General features: G+C 45.9%; 1 protein-coding gene across 1 annotated transcript in view; it reads right to left on the minus strand.

Moving 5' to 3' along the window:
• CCDC71 (coiled-coil domain containing 71) overlaps positions 1-14,587 on the minus strand; it is a 37,728-nt gene extending 23,141 nt beyond the window's left edge. Inside the window, exon 1 of the mRNA XM_072127402.1 lies at positions 14,474-14,587. The gene's annotated coding sequence lies outside the window, so the exon portion shown is untranslated. The remainder of the gene's footprint in view (positions 1-14,473) is intronic.
• Between the last annotated feature and the right edge of the window lie 5,834 nt (positions 14,588-20,421).

Consider the following 20,421-nt stretch of genomic DNA (forward strand, 5'->3'; position numbering starts at 1 on the left):
TCCATCAGAAGCCGGTCACATGGCCGGACCCCTACTATAAACCAATGAGGTCCATCAGAAGCCGGTCACATGGCCGGACCCCTACTATAAACCAATGGGGTCCATCAGATGCTGGTCAAATGGCCGGACCTCTTCTATAAACCAATGGGGTCCATCAGAAGCCGGGCACATGGCCGGACCCCTTCTATAAATCAATGGGGTCCATCAGGCGCTGCTCATAAGGCCAGACCCCTACTAGAAACCAATGGGGTCCATCTGGCACTGGTCATATGGACGAACCCCTACTATAAACCAATGGAGTCCATCAGATGCCGGTCATATGGCCGGACCCCTTCTATAAACCAATGGGGTCCATCAGATGCTGGTCATATGGCCGGGCCCCTATTATAAACCAATGGGGTCCATCAGAAGCCGGTCACATGGCCGGACCCCTACTATCAACCAATGGGGTCCATCAGATGCTGGTGAAATGGCTGGATCCCTACTATAAACCAATGGGGTCCATCAGATGCTGGTCAAATGGCTGGATCCCTACTATAAACCAATGGGGTCCATCAGAAGCCGGTCACATGGCCGGACCCGTACTATAAACCAATGGGGTCCATCAGAAGCCGGTCACATGGCCGGACCCCTACTATAAACCAATGGGGTCCATCAGATGCTGGTCAAATGGCTGGATCCCTACTATAAACCAATGGGGTCCATCAGAAGCCGGTCACATGGCCGGACCCCTACTATAAACCAATGGGGTCCATCAGGCGCTGCTCATAAGGCCAGACCCCTACTAGAAACCAATGGGGTCCATCTGGCACTGGTCAGATGGACGAACCCCTACTATAAACCAATGGAGTCCATCAGATGCCGGTCATATGGCCGGACCCCTTCTATAAACCAATGGGGTCCATTAGATGCTGGTCATATGGCCGGGCCCCTATTATAAACCAATGGGGTCCATCAGAAGCCGGTCACATGGCCGGACCCCTACTATAAACCAATGGGGTCCATCAGATGCTGGTCAAATGGCCGGACCTCTTCTATAAACCAATGGGGTCCATCAGAAGCCGGTCACATGGCCGGACCCCTACTATAAACCAATGGGGTCCATCAGATGCTGGTCAAATGGCTGGATCCCTACTATAAACCAATGGGGTCCATCAGATGCTGGTCAAATGGCTGGATCCCTACTATAAACCAATGGGGTCCATCAGAAGCCGGTCACATGGCCGGACCCGTACTATAAACCAATGGGGTCCATCAGAAGCCGGTCACATGGCCGGACCCCTACTATAAACCAATGGGGTCCATCAGATGCTGGTCAAATGGCTGGATCCCTACTATAAACCAATGGGGTCCATCAGAAGCCGGTCACATGGCCGGACCCCTACTATAAACCAATGAGGTCCATCAGAAGCCGGTCACATGGCCGGACCCCTACTATAAACCAATGGGGTCCATCAGATGCTGGTCAAATGGCCGGACCTCTTCTATAAACCAATGGGGTCCATCAGAAGCCGGGCACATGGCCGGACCCCTTCTATAAATCAATGGGGTCCATCAGGCGCTGCTCATAAGGCCAGACCCCTACTAGAAACCAATGGGGTCCATCTGGCTCTGGTCATATGGACGAACCCCTACTATAAACCAATGGAGTCCATCAGATGCCGGTCATATGGCCGGACCCCTTCTATAAACCAATGGGGTCCATCAGATGCTGGTCATATGGCCGGGCCCCTATTATAAACCAATGGGGTCCATCAGAAGCCGGTCACATGGCCGGACCCCTACTATAAACCAATGGGGTCCATCAGATGCTGGTCAAATGGCCGGACCTCTTTTATAAACCAATGGGGTCCATCAGAAGCCGGTCACATGGCCGGACCCCTACTATAAACCAATGGGGTCCATCAGATGCTGGTGAAATGGCTGGATCCCTACTATAAACCAATGGGGTCCATCAGATGCTGGTCAAATGGCTGGATCCCTACTATAAACCAATGGGGTCCATCAGAAGCCGGTCACATGGCCGGACCCATACTATAAACCAATGGGGTCCATCAGAAGCCGGTCACATGGCCGGACCCCTACTATAAACCAATGGGGTCCATCAGATGCTGGTGAAATGGCTGGATCCCTACTATAAACCAATGGGGTCCATCAGATGCTGGTCAAATGGCTGGATCCCTACTATAAACCAATGGGGTCCATCAGAAGCCGGTCACATGGCCGGACCCGTACTATAAACCAATGGGGTCCATCAGAAGCCGGTCACATGGCCGGACCCCTACTATAAACCAATGGGGTCCATCAGATGCTGGTCAAATGGCTGGATCCCTACTATAAACCAATGGGGTCCATCAGAAGCCGGTCACATGGCCGGACCCCTACTATAAACCAATGAGGTCCATCAGAAGCCGGTCACATGGCCGGACCCCTACTATAAACCAATGGGGTCCATCAGATGCTGGTCAAATGGCCGGACCTCTTCTATAAACCAATGGGGTCCATCAGAAGCCGGGCACATGGCCGGACCCCTTCTATAAATCAATGGGGTCCATCAGGCGCTGCTCATAAGGCCAGACCCCTACTAGAAACCAATGGGGTCCATCTGGCACTGGTCATATGGACGAACCCCTACTATAAACCAATGGAGTCCATCAGATGCCGGTCATATGGCCGGACCCTTTCTATAAACCAATGGGGTCCATCAGATGCTGGTCATATGGCCGGGCCCCTATTATAAACCAATGGGGTCCATCAGAAGCCGGTCACATGGCCGGACCCCTACTATAAACTAATGGGGTCCATCAGATGCTGGTCAAATGGCCGGACCTCTTTTATAAACCAATGGGGTCCATCAGAAGCCGGTCACATGGCCGGACCCCTACTATAAACCAATGGGGTCCATTAAATGCTGGTCATATGGCCGGGCCCCTATTATAAACCAATGGGGTCCATCAGAAGCCGGTCACATGGCCGGACCCCTACTATAAACCAATGGGGTCCATCAGATGCTGGTCAAATGGCCGGACCTCTTCTATAAACCAATGGGGTCCATCAGAAGCCGGTCACATGGCCGGACCCCTACTATAAACCAATGGGGTCCATCAGATGCTGGTCAAATGGCTGGATCCCTACTATAAACCAATGGGGTCCATCAGATGCTGGTCAAATGGCTGGATCCCTACTATAAACCAATGGGGTCCATCAGAAGCCGGTCACATGGCCGGACCCGTACTATAAACCAATGGGGTCCATCAGAAGCCGGTCACATGGCCGGACCCCTACTATAAACCAATGGGGTCCATCAGATGCTGGTCAAATGGCTGGATCCCTACTATAAACCAATGGGGTCCATCAGAAGCCGGTCACATGGCCGGACCCCTACTATAAACCAATGGGGTCCATCAGATGCTGGTCAAATGGCCGGACCTCTTCTATAAACCAATGGGGTCCATCAGAAGCCGGGCACATGGCCGGACCCCTTCTATAAATCAATGGGGTCCATCAGGCGCTGCTCATAAAGCCAGACCCCTACTAGAAACCAATGGGGTCCATCTGGCACTGGTCATATGGACGAACCCCTACTATAAACCAATGGAGTCCATCAGATGCCGGTCATATGGCCGGACCCCTTCTATAAACCAATGGGGTCCATCAGATGCTGGTCATATGGCCGGGCCCCTATTATAAAGCAATGGGGTCCATCAGGCACTGGTCATATGGCCGGACCCCTATTTTAAACCAATGGGGTCCATCTGGCACTGGTCATATGGCCGGACCCCTTCTATAAACCAATGGGGTCCATCAGGCACTGGTCATATGGCCGGGCCCCTACTATAAACCAATGGGGTCCATCAGGCACTGGTTATATGGCTGGACCCCTATTATAATCTGATGGGGTCCACCAGGCACTGGTCATATGGCCGGACCTATACTCTAAACCAGTGATGGACAACCTTTTGAGCTTGGTGTGTCAAAATTCGCCAAAAAACCGAGCATAACTCGAGTGGTGTGTCACCTCGAGAAAAAAAACATAATTTTGTGATATTTATAGTTTAAATAACAAATATGTATAATTATTTAACTTCTAGGGTACTTTAACCCTAGGTTGTCTGATTGATCCTACCATGTACTGCAATACTACAGTATACTACATTATGGCAGTATATGGGGATTTTCCACATCCTCTATTACAATGTGTAAATCGCACACTGTAATAGATCGGTTACAATCAGACACGTGTGGAAATGCTTAGTAACCTGCAAACTTCGTCATGAAAGTTCACAGGTTATAGCGAGGGCGCAGGCGCCGCTGTCTGCATCTCCTTCATGACGAGCAAAATAATTGCAATGTCTGACGATTTGCAAGGCTTTGTGATTATTTCAGGGCTTGTACATCACAAAACTGACACACAAGCCCAGATGACTTTCATCATACAGTACACTGACATTACTCACTGTATGATGTCTTGTATGTATGATGAGAGTGGTTGTCCTCCCTCATCCCTGCTGTGGAGATGGTCAGTGTAGAGGTGACCTACCACAACAACACCCCCCCAGCACAACTATCAGGAGCTGCAGAGGAGTTTCGGGAGTTGATGGTCGGGTCAACTCTCCTGGTGCTGAGCCCCGGGATGATACCTGTGCTGACTGGAGACACGAGGCACAGCTCACACAGGGGGAGGGGCCGCCTCGGTAGAGGAGGAGGAAGTGCTGTGAGCTCAGTGCATGACAATCTCTCAGCCTACCGGCTACTTCACCTGGCCGTGTAGGAGCCGAGGATGAAACTTAACTCTCCGGCGGCCGCGTGTCACTGAAAATGGCTAGGCTTGTCAGCACTGACATGCGTGTCATAAGTTAGCCATCACTGCTCTAAACCAATGAGGACCATCAGACACTGCTCAGATGGTCGGACTCCCTCCTATAAACTAATGTAGTCCATCAGATGCAAGTCATATGGCTGGACCCCTACTATAAAGCAATAAGGTCCATCAGGCACTGGTCATCTGGCCGGATCCCTACTATAAACCAATGGAGTCCATCAGATGCCAGTCATTTGGCCGGACCCCTACTATAAACCAATGGAGTCCATCAGATGCCGGTCATTTGGCCGGACCCCTATTATAAACCAATGGAGTCCATCAGATGCCGGTCATTTGGCCGACCCCTACTATATATAAACCAATGGGGTCCACCAGTCACTGGTAATGTGGCCGGAACCCTACTATAAATTAATGAGGACCATCAGACACTGGTCAGATGGTCGGACTCTTTTCTATAAACCAATGGTGTCCATCAGAGGCAAGTCATTTGGCTGGACCCCTACCATAAACCAATGAGGACCATCAGACACAGCTCAGATGGCCTGACTCCCTTCTATAAACCAATGAGGACCATCAGATGCTGGTCATTTGACCGGACCCCTACTATAAACCAATGGGGTCCATCGGGCACTGGTCATATGGTAGACGACCCCTACTTTAAACCAATGGGGTCCATCCGGCACTGGTCATATGGCCGGACCCCTAATATCAACCAATGGAGTCCATCAGATGCCATTCATATAGCCGGACCCCTACTATAAACCAATGGAGTCCATCAGATGCTGGTCATTTGGCCGGACCCCTATTATAAACCAATGGGGTCCATTGGGCACTGGTCATATGGCTGGACCCCTACTCCCCTACTATAAACCAATGGGGACCACCAGGCACTGGTCATATGGCCGGACCCCTACTATAAATTAGTGAGGACCATCAGGCACTGGTCAGATGGTCGGACTCCCTTCTATAAACCAATGGAGTCCATCAGATGCAAGTCATATGGCTGAAACTCCTACTATAAAACAATGGGGTCCATCAGATGCTAGTCATTTGGCTGGACCCCTACCATAAACCAATGAGGACCATCAGACACTGGTCAGATGGTCGGACTCCCTTCTATAAACCAATGAGGACCATCAGACACTGGTCAGATGGTGGGACTCCCTTCTATAAACCAGTGGAGTCCATCAGATGCAAGTCATGTGGCTGGACCCCTACTGTAAACCAATGGGGTCTATCATGAACTGGTCAGATGGCCGAACCCCTTCTGTAAACCAATGGGTCCATCATGAACTGGTTAGATGTCCGAATCCCTTCTATAAACCAATGGGTCCATCATGAACTGGTCAGATGGACGGACCCCTACTATAAACCAATGGAGTCCATTAGATGTCGATCATATGGCTGGATCCCTACTATAAACCAATGGAGTCCATCAGGCGCTGGTCAGATGGTCAGATTCCCTTCTATAAACCAACTCGGTCCATCAAAAGATAGTCAATATGGCCGAACCCCTACTATAAACCAATGGGGTCCATCGGACACTGGTCATATGGCCGAACCCCTAATTAAAACCAATGAGGTCCATCAGGTGCTGGTCAGATGGTCCCCTCCCTTCAATAATATGGCCGGACCCCTACTATAAACCAATGGGGTCCATTAGATGTCGATCATATGGCTGGATCCCTACTATAAACCAATGGGGTCCTACAGGCGCTGGTCGAATGGATGGACCCTCACTATAAATCAATGGGGTCCATCAAGCAGTAGTCATATGGTCCGACCCCATTCTATAAACCATGGGAGTCTATCAGGAGCTGGTTATATAATCGGACCCTATTCTATAAATCAATGGGGTCCATCAGGCACTGGACATATAGACAGGCTCCTACTATAAGCCAACGAGGTCCATCGTGCACTGGTCATATGGATGGATCCCTACTATTAAGCAATGGGGTTCATGAAGCACTGGTTATATGGCCCGGACCACTACTATAAATTAATGGGGTCGATCAGGCACTGGTCATATGGATGGATCCAGTGGCATAACTGTAAGCTGATGGGCGCCAGTGCAAAGTCTGTGCCAGGCCCCCCGACTATAATGTATGGTTCATAGTACTAGTCTTCTCATATTGGGAAGTGGCACTTTTTGGGCCCCCTTATCCTCTTTGGCCTGGTTGTGACCGCATCCTCTGCACTCCCTGCAGTTACATCCCATGATGGACCTCTACTATAAATCAATGAAGTCCATGAGGAGTTAGTGGTCTGGACAGATCCCTCCAACAAACCAATGTGTCCCATCAGGCACTGATTATATGGACTGACCCCTAATATAAATTTATAGGGTCCATCAGACACTGGTCATATGGAAGGAAGGAAGGACCTTTACTATAAACCAATTGGGCCTACCAGGCACTGGTTATATAGACGGCCCCCTACTATAAATTAATGGGGTCCATCAGGCACTGGTCCATACTATAAACCAATGGGGTCCATCAGGCACTGGTCCATACTATAAACCAATGGGGTCCATCAGGCACTGGTCATTTGGATGGACCTGTACCATAAACCAATGGGGTCCATAAAGCACTGGTCATATGAACGAACCCTTACTATAAATCAATGGGTCCATTATGCGTTGGTCATATGGACAAGCCTTCTAGAGTGCAATTAACAATTCCCAGAACCCCGTAAGAGGGACATTCACACTACCTCCATAAATTGGACAGGGCTCCTATTTGATGACAACGCTCCCATAACAATGACAGGAATACAGGCCTCATGACATATCATTTTAATTTACCTACACCTTTGAACACTTATCTATCTCTCAATCTTCACTATTAACCTACATCACAGCTAAAAACTCTTCATTTTATTATTAATATTTGTTTATGACGGCAATTTCATTATGTGACCTCAAAGCAGGCCGCCATATTAGTTGTCCCTTTATGAATAAATGTCTCAGAAACTGATGGTAAACTACTACGCCTTGTTAGTGACAGGATTTGGGGCAGAATGACAGTGCTCAAATTTATGAGAAGCTCATTCAACCAACATGGCTGCCGATCACTACTGCAAAATGGCCGCCACAACAAAAACTGAAAAATGACATTATCTCTGTAAGAAAATAAACAATAACGATCAAACGTTGGTTGTCTCTCCGACCTCCGATTTACAATTATAGGCCCATTTTTTACTTTTTGACTCTTAAAGCTCAGCTGAATAGTAGGACTCATAAATTACCTCAGAAAATCAATGAGGGTTTGATAAGTAGTTTATTACCGTGGTCTCCTGAGGTCAGTGATAAATAGGATGAGGGCTGTTTAAATTACACCAGGCCTGACGCTGCAAACTTTCAGTCAGATGGAAGTGTACTTCATTTACATATGGCGATTAGGCCTCGATACGATAATTGGATAGGAAGACAAATCATAATATGTAGATACAGGCAAAATCAATAGATGGGAAGTCTCTGAGGTAATTTTTTTTTTTAATGCAGAATTGCAATTTTTGTAAGTTTCCATCGTCTGGATTACAGTGTGAAGCAGATGAATGATACTTGTTCTGTAAGAATTATGTGTTATGGCTACTTGGGGATTACTGTGGGGAGAATGGACGGCAAGTCTGACGTTTTATCAACTCCGGATATAAACACCTTTCGCTTCAGGCCACACATATGCGGCATATAACATTTTTAATAAATGATCAACATATTTGATAAACTTTGCTAGACACACAGCTAAACTGTTCAAACCGAGCTTGCAGTGTAAAGCATGAGGGAAAGGACGGAATATCAGCCTGAGACTACAATGGAGAAGTTGGATCTTTGACAACCGCAGAAACCAATAGACTATGCAGATGTGTTAAAAACATTGGGGCAGATTTATCCGTCTATAAGTAAGAATCTTCTTAGTTGCTCATGGCAACCAATTACAACTCTCCTTTAAAATATTCATGAGCACTGGTAAAATGAAAGCTGAGCTGTAATTGGTTGCCATGGGCGGCTTGATAAATCTGCCCCATTGTCTATACCATAATTACATAATTAACAAAAAATATGTATTTTTTTACAGATCCTGAATACAATTTTTGAGACCGCACTTAAAGATTGTCCAGGAACTAGAAGAAACTTCCGATAAACAGGACCACAACTGCTGAGGTAATGCCCAGTGTTACAACTGAGTCTTTTCTATTTCATTGGAGCTGAGACGCAATACCAGACACGATCTGTGGACACGTGTGGCGCTGTTTTTAGGAAAAAAGAGCCATGTTTTTTTCACTATCACCAAGGGTAAGCGTTGTCCTCAGACAGGAGAAATTTGCTTATTTAAACTTCACTTCTTTGCCTACACAAATGTGCGCAGCCTTGACTCCCTGCCAACATCTTGTCCTTGATGGTAGAAGTCTATTATACACATATCCTCAGCTGCTCGGCTTTAGATTGCAAGCTTCACTGGGCAGAAACAAGACAGCAAAGTATGGATAATGTCAAACTTCCATGTACAAAATCATCCGCTTATACAAGTCCCAGCATGCAACTCTATAAAATGTCTGAGGGGGAAGCAGAATCCTAGGAAACGGGCAAAATCGCTTCCCTACCTATGCTTGACGTGATTAGGTAGATTTGAGAATGCATTTATCCCAGATAATATCGCCATGAAATGTCATTAATCTATTATCATATACACCCCATATAGTATCCAATTAAAATGCAGCATTCCTTTAACAGGTTCCATAATGCCGCCATGTAGTGCAAAGACAATACTGCCGCCTACACTCCATATGAGACCACGATATAATATCCAAATATTATGTGACACATAATAATTCTTTATATATATAGCGCACACAGCGCTGCACAAAGCTTACCAAAATGGTCGCTATCCCCATGGAGCTCACAATCTAAACAACCTACCAGTATGTTTTTGAGTGTGGGAGGAAACAGAGAGAACATACAACCTCTTTACAGATGTTGAGCTGGGTGGGACTCAAACCCAGGACTCCAGCGCTGCAAGGCAGAAGTGCTACCCACTCAGCCACCGTGCTGCCCTCAGAATACCGCCATATACACCTTATATAATACAGGGTTCGGCTCTAAATTTCAGTAGGCCCCCGCGCGACAGAGCCTCAGTAGGCTCCTTTTGCATTGAACTCACGTGGCAGTATTAAAAATTCAGAAACTAAAACAGTCTCCTGTTCCCTAAAATAGGATCTAGTTTATCATCCCAAACAGCTCATGGTTATTTTATATAAAGCCCCCCTCACCCCCATGGATTCCTTATGTTAAACCTTATGTGGGTCCCCCCAGCAGCTCTGGGCCCCAGCACTTGCCCAGGAATGCCCAATGCTTGCGCCGGCCCTGTATAATACTACCATATACTGTTGATTATTCAACGTATAACTAACAATCCACTTAATACAACCAAGTCATATTAATGCCGTATATTATATCTTTAAACTGCCCACAAAGTATGCTACATCCCATAAACAGTTCATATAACACCACTATGTGTCGCCAAGACAACACAATAATAATACCACCATACACTGTCCAATAATACTGGCAGGACTCCCAGCTTTGTCACCCCTTGTACTCTTGGAGTCAGGGATTAGCTGATAGGATCCTATCTATTATTGGAGTATTATTTATCTGGACGCTATGTATTCACAAATGATCCTGATATATATAACACTTCCCAGTAGCCGTGATATCCGTGGCCCGGCTTGTGCAGCATCTTTACGTGTCAGGATTAATCAGGTTTATCTCAGAGACGAGGCGCATAATGTATACAGTATGTGGCGGTGAGAAATCTCCTCAACCAGACATTACTGTCCGTACAGATTGCTAAGGCCTCATTCAGACATGGCCATGTAGAGGTTGTACAGGTCCTGTCCTAAAAATCTGCAATGTATTAGAATATAACACACAAGGACAGGGACAGGGCTAGGCCTATGGGCTTCAAAATCTTAGCCACATTTATTGGTTGCTCATATTTTGCATACATTTTACATTCTTTTTTTATATAATTTTCAGGGAGAGTCTTGAAATTTTTGGAAACAGCACCTTATAATTTGTGTATGTTCTTGCCTCCAAAAGAGACGTGAATCTCAAATTTGGAGGTGGTGGGACTTGACCCTAAATTACAGAAGTTTGTTATGTGGTTCGAAACATGTGAATAAAACCTTAAAGGGATTTCCCAGAATTGGGCAGGTTTCGTAGAGCTGTTGGGCAGGTTTCGTAGAGCTGTTGGGCAGGTTTCGTAGCGCTGTGGCTCTAGGTCTCTAGTTTGACGTGAGGTAGATGGTGCACATGACCACTGAGTCAAGATGTGAGGCCAGAGATTGGCTTAGTGGTCATGTGTACAATGAATGGGATGTAATCACCTCTACACCGACGGGACCTTTAGCAACGAAGCTCGAGATCCACCACTGGAGTCCTTGGGGCCTATTTCGACAAAGTCTCGGCTGAAACAAAATAGTCTCAAAAAGTAGAACAAGAAACCAGACACCATTGTGATAAATCCACCCAACAGAGCTCAACACTCATTGATTGCTAGAGCAGCATTAAAAATTCAGCGGACTGCAGAGCTGAAATCTCCCAGCAGCCCCTGCTAGATCAGGGAAGTGCAGTTTTACAGTTAACATGGGAATACGTTCTGAATATGGTGCTTACTTCCTTGTTCCTGATATGAATGTATCTTATAAAACCCCTAGGTCCACCACACCTTGGGTTAACAGGACCTGCTGCATGATATCAACTCTTAAGATGTTTTATGACCTAATGCCAAATTAACTCTTCCACTCTCAAACCACTGAAGTATAAAAAAAAGAGACCAAAAATCTCCGGCTGTGCCGTCATGGATTCCCGTGTAGGACTTTGCATTGCCAGTTCTCGTAATGTGTGTGGGATGTCGTGTGGGTGTTTACTCCCTCCATGGAGATGGAAGTTCAGTGGTACCAGGCAAGATAAAGAAGAAGGAAGGAGAAGGGAAGCGCCTGTGACTAGCCTTGTGTGGTTGGAACTCATTTCCTCCATGTACAATGTAAAGAACAGCTCTGGAGGAGGAGCCTCAGCTTCTAATTTTGGACAGAGATGGGATCAAGGCCTTTCTACTTCACAATGTCAAACCTCAATCTACAAATAAGTATATCTAAAGGGGAATTCCACCTAAATTTTGTTGTGACATGCCATAGTAGAATCTCTGTGCCCATAGTCCTTCAGCAGATGTTGTCTGAACACTTTCACAGGACACAGCTGTTGCTCTCTACCCACCCCCCACCACAAACACTTGCATGGTAGGCCTCGCGGGAGGGAAGGAAACCACTGCCAGACTTCTCCAGTGGTGTCCTACTTTGTGTGAGAACAAAGAATCGAGCATACTGAAATACAATATCATCAAACAGGGGACATCAGCACACCGAACATACAAGATGGCCGTTCTCCTTAAAAATGAGTAGTACATTTTAAAAATATTTTAATATGAGCATGGATATATTCCACATTGGGAGATCCTTCAAACACAATGGACCCTATTCATAATAGATATTTTAATTAGCCAAGTTGGCTTTGTGGGCAGTCTTTGACTTACGAGTGGACAATACATTTGTGGGGTTCTCAATACAGAAGGTCATATTCCCATTGGTCATTCATGGAACTTTTTACAAATTCACCAGGTCCTCCAAGGCCTAGTCTTTTTTGTAATTATAAACCAACATGCACAATAGATAAGGACTATGGTCCGAGGTCAGCGCTGGACAAAGGTTCAATGGGCCCACATAATAAAACCTCCATTAATCCCCAGGAATTAAACCTTAGCAGTGTTTGAGTTGGATCTCTATGGTTCAGTATGGGATTTGAGTCTGGGTCTACCAAAGGATCCTCTAATATTGTGGTTGCATCAATCCAACACTATCCAAGGATACATTTTACCAACTCTACATGGAATCCCAAGATGTCATGACCACTGGCTCCGATCCATCTACCTAGTTCACTTCCATTTATTACATCCAGTACCCAACCCAAGGCAGCTGGTATTTTGATGGGCCAGACCAACACTATCCAGGGGTAAATTTCACCAATACCTTTACAGAATACCAGTAGGCCATGCCTTCGTAATTTCCTGCCAATTGTAAAACAGTCTTCTGTCAATAACACACCCGAAGGAACCAGGTACTCTAGATCAGGATCAGGCCAGCACTACCAAGCAGCAAATTTTACCAAAACTTACACAGAATACAAGGATGCCATGACTACCATGCCTGATCCATCTCATTTCCTGCCATCTATAAGACAGCCTTTTACCAAAATCCATGACACTTGGTATTCTGGTGTGCCAGGCTGACACTTCCCAGTGGTACATTTTTCCCAACCCAACACAATATATTAGGATGCTGTGATTACCTCATTCCCACCTTTAAGATAGTCTTCTGCCAATACACAACCTTAGGCACCTGGTATTCTTGTAGACCGAGCCAATAATCCCCAGGGGTAAATTTCACCAAAAGCTACACAGACTACCAGGATGTCATACCTACATAATTTCCTACCTCCTGTAAGACAATTTTCTGCCACATTCAACCCAAACTACCTGATTTTTTGCCAGTACCCAACCCAAGGCACCTAAACTACCCAGGGATGGATTTACCAACACCTACACAGAATACCAGGATGCCATGTCTACATAATTTCCTACCTCCTGTAAGACAATTTTCACATTCAACCCAAAGTACAATTTCCACCAATACCCAACCCAAGGCACATGGTGTTTTGGTGGGTAAGACCTAAACTACCCAGGGATAGATTTTACCAACACCTACACAGTATACCAGGATGGCATGCCCGCCTTATGGGTAAGAAAGTCTTCTGCCGCTACCCATGACATTGGGTATTCCTGTAAGCCAGGCCAACATTACCCAGAGGTAAGTTTCACCAATACCTAGAATACCAGGAGCCATACCTACTTGTACAACCTATCAGACAATCTTTTGCCATGTCCAACCCAAAGTACCTGATATCCTGGTGGTGGGCCAGAATTAGGCCAGCATTACCAAAGGGTAAATTTTACCGACACCTCCACAGAGGTCCAGGATGCTATGACTACAAGGTCCAATCTATCTAACTCTTTCCCTCCCACTTGAAGGCCAGTCTTCGGGCAATACCCAACCTAAAGCACCTGTTATTCTTTGGGGCAGGCCAACACTACCCATGACCAAATTTCACCAACACTTAAACTAAATTTCAAAATACCAGATCCATCTAATTCTCATCTATAAGGCAGTCTTACCGGGGGTAAGTTCTCTCCAACACAACACAGAATGACAATCATGACTACCTTATTCCCTCCCACCTTTAAGACAATACAAGGCCCAGTATTCCGGTAGGCTGGGCCGACACTACCCCCCGGGTAAATTTCACCTGGACAACAAGGCCCGATCCATCCCCATAATTCCCTACCACCTGTCTGCCCAACGCCCAACCTAAGGCACCGAGACTGGACCACCTTGCATGGATGTGGTGCAGCCTAAAAAATATCCTACCCCTCTCCTCCAACCCCAGTCTTAAAGGATATCCATTTTTTATGCATGACAGATGCTCCTAATGCAAAACCCCATTGTCACCCCTGGGATATGTGAAATTCTCAATCATACCTCTTCCTCTTTCCGGCAGGGCGAAGGGCACAATTGCTGAATGCTAATGTGCTGTCAGTTAGGGAATGTATCAAAGGCACAGCCACGGGGTTTCCAGTGAACACGGATAATACTTCTTCCCCTCCCCCACTGCATACTGCAGTTTTACTCCTCCTCCCCCACACACAGTGAGCTGTGTCTCCACCGCCTGGAGCAGGCTTTGCATTATGTGCTGGGGATTGGTGGTTGGATCTTTCCTTTTATCACACTCTTTCATTTTTATTAGGCCGGGTAGGAAAAAAAAAAATCAAAAACAACGACAAAAAAATCCACATGGGGGTGTTTTTAAAATATTTTTAGGAGCAGATGGTGAAGCTGTGGATTAGATCTGACATCATCCTCGTCTTGTAACCCTTTCTTGGTGGACAACAACTGCAACGCTGTACCCCAATTTTTTTGCCCCCCACCCCTCAACAATTGTTGACTGAATTTGGCATGGAGTCGGGTCAATACCCAAACCGGAGCAGAAAATGGTTGGACGAGGCCCTACGAGGAGATTATCAGTCTAGATAATGGATGGAGGAGGTGGTTATTAAAGGGATAGGGGTGCTATAAATCAGGAACACAGAGTTTTGTGTAGGGAGCAGTAACAAGTCTCAGAAATCTAAAGGTATCTTCAAAGAAACCAAAACTATGATCCTTTCGACTGTTTATTGTTCTCTGTTATCAGCCGCCAAGATTCACTTTGGTGGGACGACGTGATCCGACTCATCTTTGCCATTTTATGTTTTTTTCCTGCCTCCTTTGCACATCAAAAAAACTGCCCATACCCCCATTAGTTCTGTAATGGGGAGCAATAGACGCCTTTTTATGGTCTTTTAAGTTGGTACTATTCATTTCTGGGCCCCCACACTGGCTTAGGGGTCGGCTGATGAGTAGGCACTAGATGTTTATGAAAGCTGAACTGCAATACCAGATACAGCACCATACACAGATGGCGGCGCTGTTCGTGATTGAAAACAGTCATGTTTTTCTCATCTTAAAGGGCCTTTTCATGACTTGGAACTCCTGCGAAGAGCGGTGTCGGCTGCTAAACTGGTAGGAAGTGGTGGCGATGACAGAACTGCCCCTGTGACCAATGGATAGGTCAGTACTGAGGCTTAGAAATCCCATTTAAGGATTGCAATACAGGAATTCCAAAATCCAACACATCACTAAATTGAATTACGAGATCTCAGGCCACTGTTTTGGGCATCATGTTCATGACACTCATTACAAATAAATTTCACCTCTTAAAGGAAATCTACCACCAGGATGAAGGATTGTAAACCAAGCACATTGACATACTGGCGCGTGCTCCCTCTAGCTGGATCCACTCTTCATTAAGCTTCCTATGCCCTTGTTTTAAAGAAAAAAAAGGCTTTACAAATTATGCAAATGAGCCTGGGGGGCTCCAAACTCCATTAACACCTATTCGCCTGGAGCACCTCAGGCTCATTTGCATAATTTTAAAAGCCCTTTTTTGTAAAACCCATGGCATAAGAAGCTAAAAGAAGAGCAGATGCTTCTAGAGGGGGCACACACCAGCATGTAAGTGCGCCTGGTTTACAATCCTTCATCCTGGTGGTAGACGTCCTTTAAGCAACGTAAACCACAGACATCATGTGTATGAGGCCTTTTCCGGAACGTAAAACAATCTTTAGATGACATTTGATCTTGGTGGCCTTGCTGTAATAGTAGGATGTAGCAATTGAGTTGATTCTTAATCAGTGATATATAGGGAACGCACAGATCCAGATATGTTCATGTGTCAGGGGCCTCCTCTAGGAGCGGTTAATATTCGGGTGACATCTGATCCTGGTGGCCTCGTTCTTTAATCCTGCAGTCATTATAGATGCACACAAATAATTGGCCTTCCATCTTCCCGTGACGCGAGCCGTTCTGCGGCACCTGATAACAGCTTGTAATAGCAGTTTACAGCCATTGAGTTCGGTCTTAATCAGGAAGACAGAAGGCATTAAACGGCAAACTGGGAAAAGTGAAACATGTAGAAGTGATCTCCGGGGAATGTGACGCTGCTCATGGAGAGACACTTTAATCAGAATGTTAATAAGCTCGAAACGTGACATTTAATGTGACATGTGAGCGCGCTGGTGGTCATAGTCCTGGCGATGGGCCCACATGTGGCCCCTTTCTAATTACATTAATAGATGACGGGACGTGACCCCTTTAATTAGCAGTCAGTGGCCATGCATGGCCGCGCCATTCAGATCCTGAGTGGAATTACAACTTTTTCTACTATTAGTGCACTAATACTGGATTGGAAGACCTCTTAGAACCAGTATATTTAAGTCCCGCCTCCGGGGCCCCTCCCCTATGTCGGGAATGTAGGTCTTCTGACCCTTCTTGAATGGAGTGGTGATCGGACTGACTGTACGCTCTCTATTTAAGTTATGATTGACCTGAATGGAGAGCACAAGGTCAGTCCGACCCTCTCTGTCTTTTCTTGAGATAGGAGCCACAACTATCCAAATTGTGAATACTCCTTTAAGTATATTTGAAAGAGGTCTCAAGCACAGGACCGTGTGCAGAAACGGGCCACCAACAGGTGTATGTTTGCAGCCCATTTAGCCCAGTAGTAATGGTAGGAGTGAGCGATGTGCCGAAATCCAAAGATCAGTTGCCCGGCCTGGACGCAGTGGTCTCACCACACTGTGCATGAAACCTAATCCTACAAATGACAGCGCAATCTTAAAAATGGTTGAAGGACATGGTCTTTACTTTCTTGTAAACACAGCCCTGGTAGGTAACAGAACGCTGGAGTAATACAGAAGTCCCCCAATAATAACTCATGTATTTATATCCACCCTCTGACAACTTGAACTCCTTGTGAAGCAGCAATCAGATGCAACTGTCCAGGATCAATCACGATTTGTCCCGTACTGACGCTCCGATGGACCTCCCACCGGTAAGAAGAGATCACATAACAGAGGCCAAGGCTGCGAGAAGAAGCCTCCTCTGAAAATCAGCCAAAAAAATAGCTTATTCTGTTTAATCAGCCTTTGCTCGTCCTCCAGTGATCCCTCGACAGAGGCTTGTGTACGCACTTTAATCCCTAGATGTTGACATTCTGTGGTAGGGATCATCGGGGCCCGGAGTGACTGCACGTCTGGAAGCGCGTTAGATTCTTCACCTTGAAAGAAGAGGGTTAATCGTCTTGGAGAGTTCCCAGCGGTGCCCGGGGAGGAAATGACTAATCGGCAGTGCCAGTGACTATCGCATAATTTCATGGCTTTGGGCCATCCCAGCCCGTTGTTTTCCCAGTTGTTTCTCCGCTGTAATTATCACCTTTCTATCCTATCCTGCCAATTAATGCCGGGTTTTGCCGCTCTCTGGCAGGATTTTTTTTTTCCGCTCTTGTTGAAGGGTAATTTATTGCATAAGAGCCTGTTATCTTATATAACAATACTCAGTGTTGGACTGGGGTTCATTAGACCCACCAGAGACAATTAATCTGGGGGCCCATTCTTCATTATCGCCCAGTAAACTTGGGTTGTTTTCAGCTGGACCTCTAAGGTTCAGTATTGGGTTGAACCAGGGTCTACCGGAGGACACTAAGCATATTGCCCCCAAACCTTTGAAGGGACAGGACTAATTTGGTCATGCTCATGGCCAAATTATGCATTGGAAACCCAACCCAACTACCCAAATCTTCTCGACTTGATACAAAATTGTGGTCTCCCCTGTGTAACACAGAGATGAAGCCTCCATTATGGAGGAATTGGGTGGAGCTGATGGAAACTGGTTACCATAAAGGTTGTGGTTCCAAATACATAATTTTATTGAGCGTGATGACAGCTTATTCCCGGCCCTTAAAATTTGGGTTACAGTTCCCCACCCCTTTATTTTACATTCCTCACCATCTCTCCCACCCCTCAGTTTACATGCCCCTTTATCCAGTCTTCCCATCCCTCAGTATGGAGGACCTCCTAAGCTCCTTATACCTTCAATGGTCCAGCAGCAACTTCTGGTCTTGCGTCAGAACCTTCTCAACAAGAACCACGTTACCTGAATTTTTTGAGGTCAACAGAAGGTCCTGCGGGGTAAATAGTGAATCAGGGAGCTTTCGGGTTCCCTGCTTCACTAAATTTGAGTCCATGAACCTGAAAATACCTACCATCGCCTGGGACATGGGACACCACTGGAAATTCATGAATGTCTCGCCGTATACTTTTGCCAGAATTAGGAAAATATGACTGTTTTTCCCTAAATAGCGCCACACCTGTCCATGGTTGTGTCTGGGATTGCAGCTCAGCTCCTTTGAGATGACTCGAGCTCATATATAATAACACACATAACTTTTGGGCAGACGTGGTGCTGTTTTTGGAAGAAAGAAGCCATGTTTCTCTGATCCTGGGCCCCAATGTATAATCACATACCATTTTAAAATAGGTGTTAGGGCAGTGATGGAGAACCTTTTAGAGACCGAGTGCTCAAAATGAGACCCAAAAAACACAAGCTTTTCCCAAAGTGCCAAAATGGCAATTTAGGCAGTAAAAACTTACTGCTACCAGAATCATTGAGCTCCAATCCGACCCTGTCCACATCTTTTCACTCTTCGGACAGGACCAAGCAGCACAGGATGGGTCACTTTAAAATAGCAGGGCACTACTTGCACTGCCTGAGACTGCAGGAAGATGCCATGTCTGGCAAACTCTGTGCGTGGGAGACAGCCGATGTGCCCACAGAGAGGCCTCCGAGTGCCATCTCTGGCACCAGTGCCAAAGGTTCGCCACCACTGTGTTAGGGGGTCGATGAGAAGATCTTGCTGCAACTTCCTATGCATATGCTACAGATATAGCTCCATCTTTAGCACTTGTACTGGAAAATGATACAAAATACATTACGATAGGGTCTAATGTAGGCGCTGTTTAGGAATATCACTCCCTTAAACTGCTCATTGGGTCAGTCTTGGACTGTAGCCATAACATGGCAGGTTAGACTTGGCAGTCATTTATCTACTGTATATCTGCAAGATACTGAAGGGGTTAAACAGACGATCTTGTCCAGACATATAACACAGGGGGGTGGCATCCAACTCTCTATCATATGCCACTTAGCCGGTTAGTGACATGGGTGTAGTGGGTAGTACTATGTGTCACACATGGGTGGAAACACCAACTTAGTAACTCTGATAACTGTGCATATATTTTTCTTGGTTTAATTCCAACCTGCCAACCAACCAACAAGACAACCAACTCACTAAACCAGTCAACTAACTAATGTACCAAACCCATTCACCTACCAAACTCGACAACTAACTATGAATTAACCAACCAACTTACTAATAAGGAACACACCAACTCACTAACTTCAGAATATACCAGCTAACCTACCAATGTAACAACCAACTAATAAACCAAACCCACTCAGCTACACAACCAACAAACTAAATCCTCCACTAATGAATTAACTAACTTGTAAAACACAAGCAATTCGTAGGTTACACATAAGGAAGACACCAACTCACTTACTAAAGAGCCTACCAGTTGACCTACTAATGAACCAAACCCACCGAACTGATCAACCAAATCAATCAACTAGCAAACTAATGAATTGGCCAACTTAGTAATAATGAACCAACCAATTAACTTACTAGCAAACCAACAAAAGATTCACTACCAAGAACCTACCAACCAACCTACTAATGAAATAACCAACTAATGAACCAACATCACCCACTCAACCAAGCAAATTAACCAACTTGCTAATGAACCAACCAACCAACTAACTAACTAGCAAACCATCGGAACTACTAACTAGTTAAAGAACCCACCAAGCAACCTACTTATAAAACAACCAACTAATGAACTTACACTCCACCCACTCACCCAAGCAAATTAACCAACTTGCTAATGAACCAACCAATTAACTAACTAACTAGCAATCCAGCTGAACTACTCAGGGTG

The sequence above is a fragment of the Engystomops pustulosus genome, chromosome 10 (assembly GCF_040894005.1).
Source record: "Engystomops pustulosus chromosome 10, aEngPut4.maternal, whole genome shotgun sequence".
NCBI classification, from domain to species: domain Eukaryota; kingdom Metazoa; phylum Chordata; class Amphibia; order Anura; family Leptodactylidae; genus Engystomops; species Engystomops pustulosus.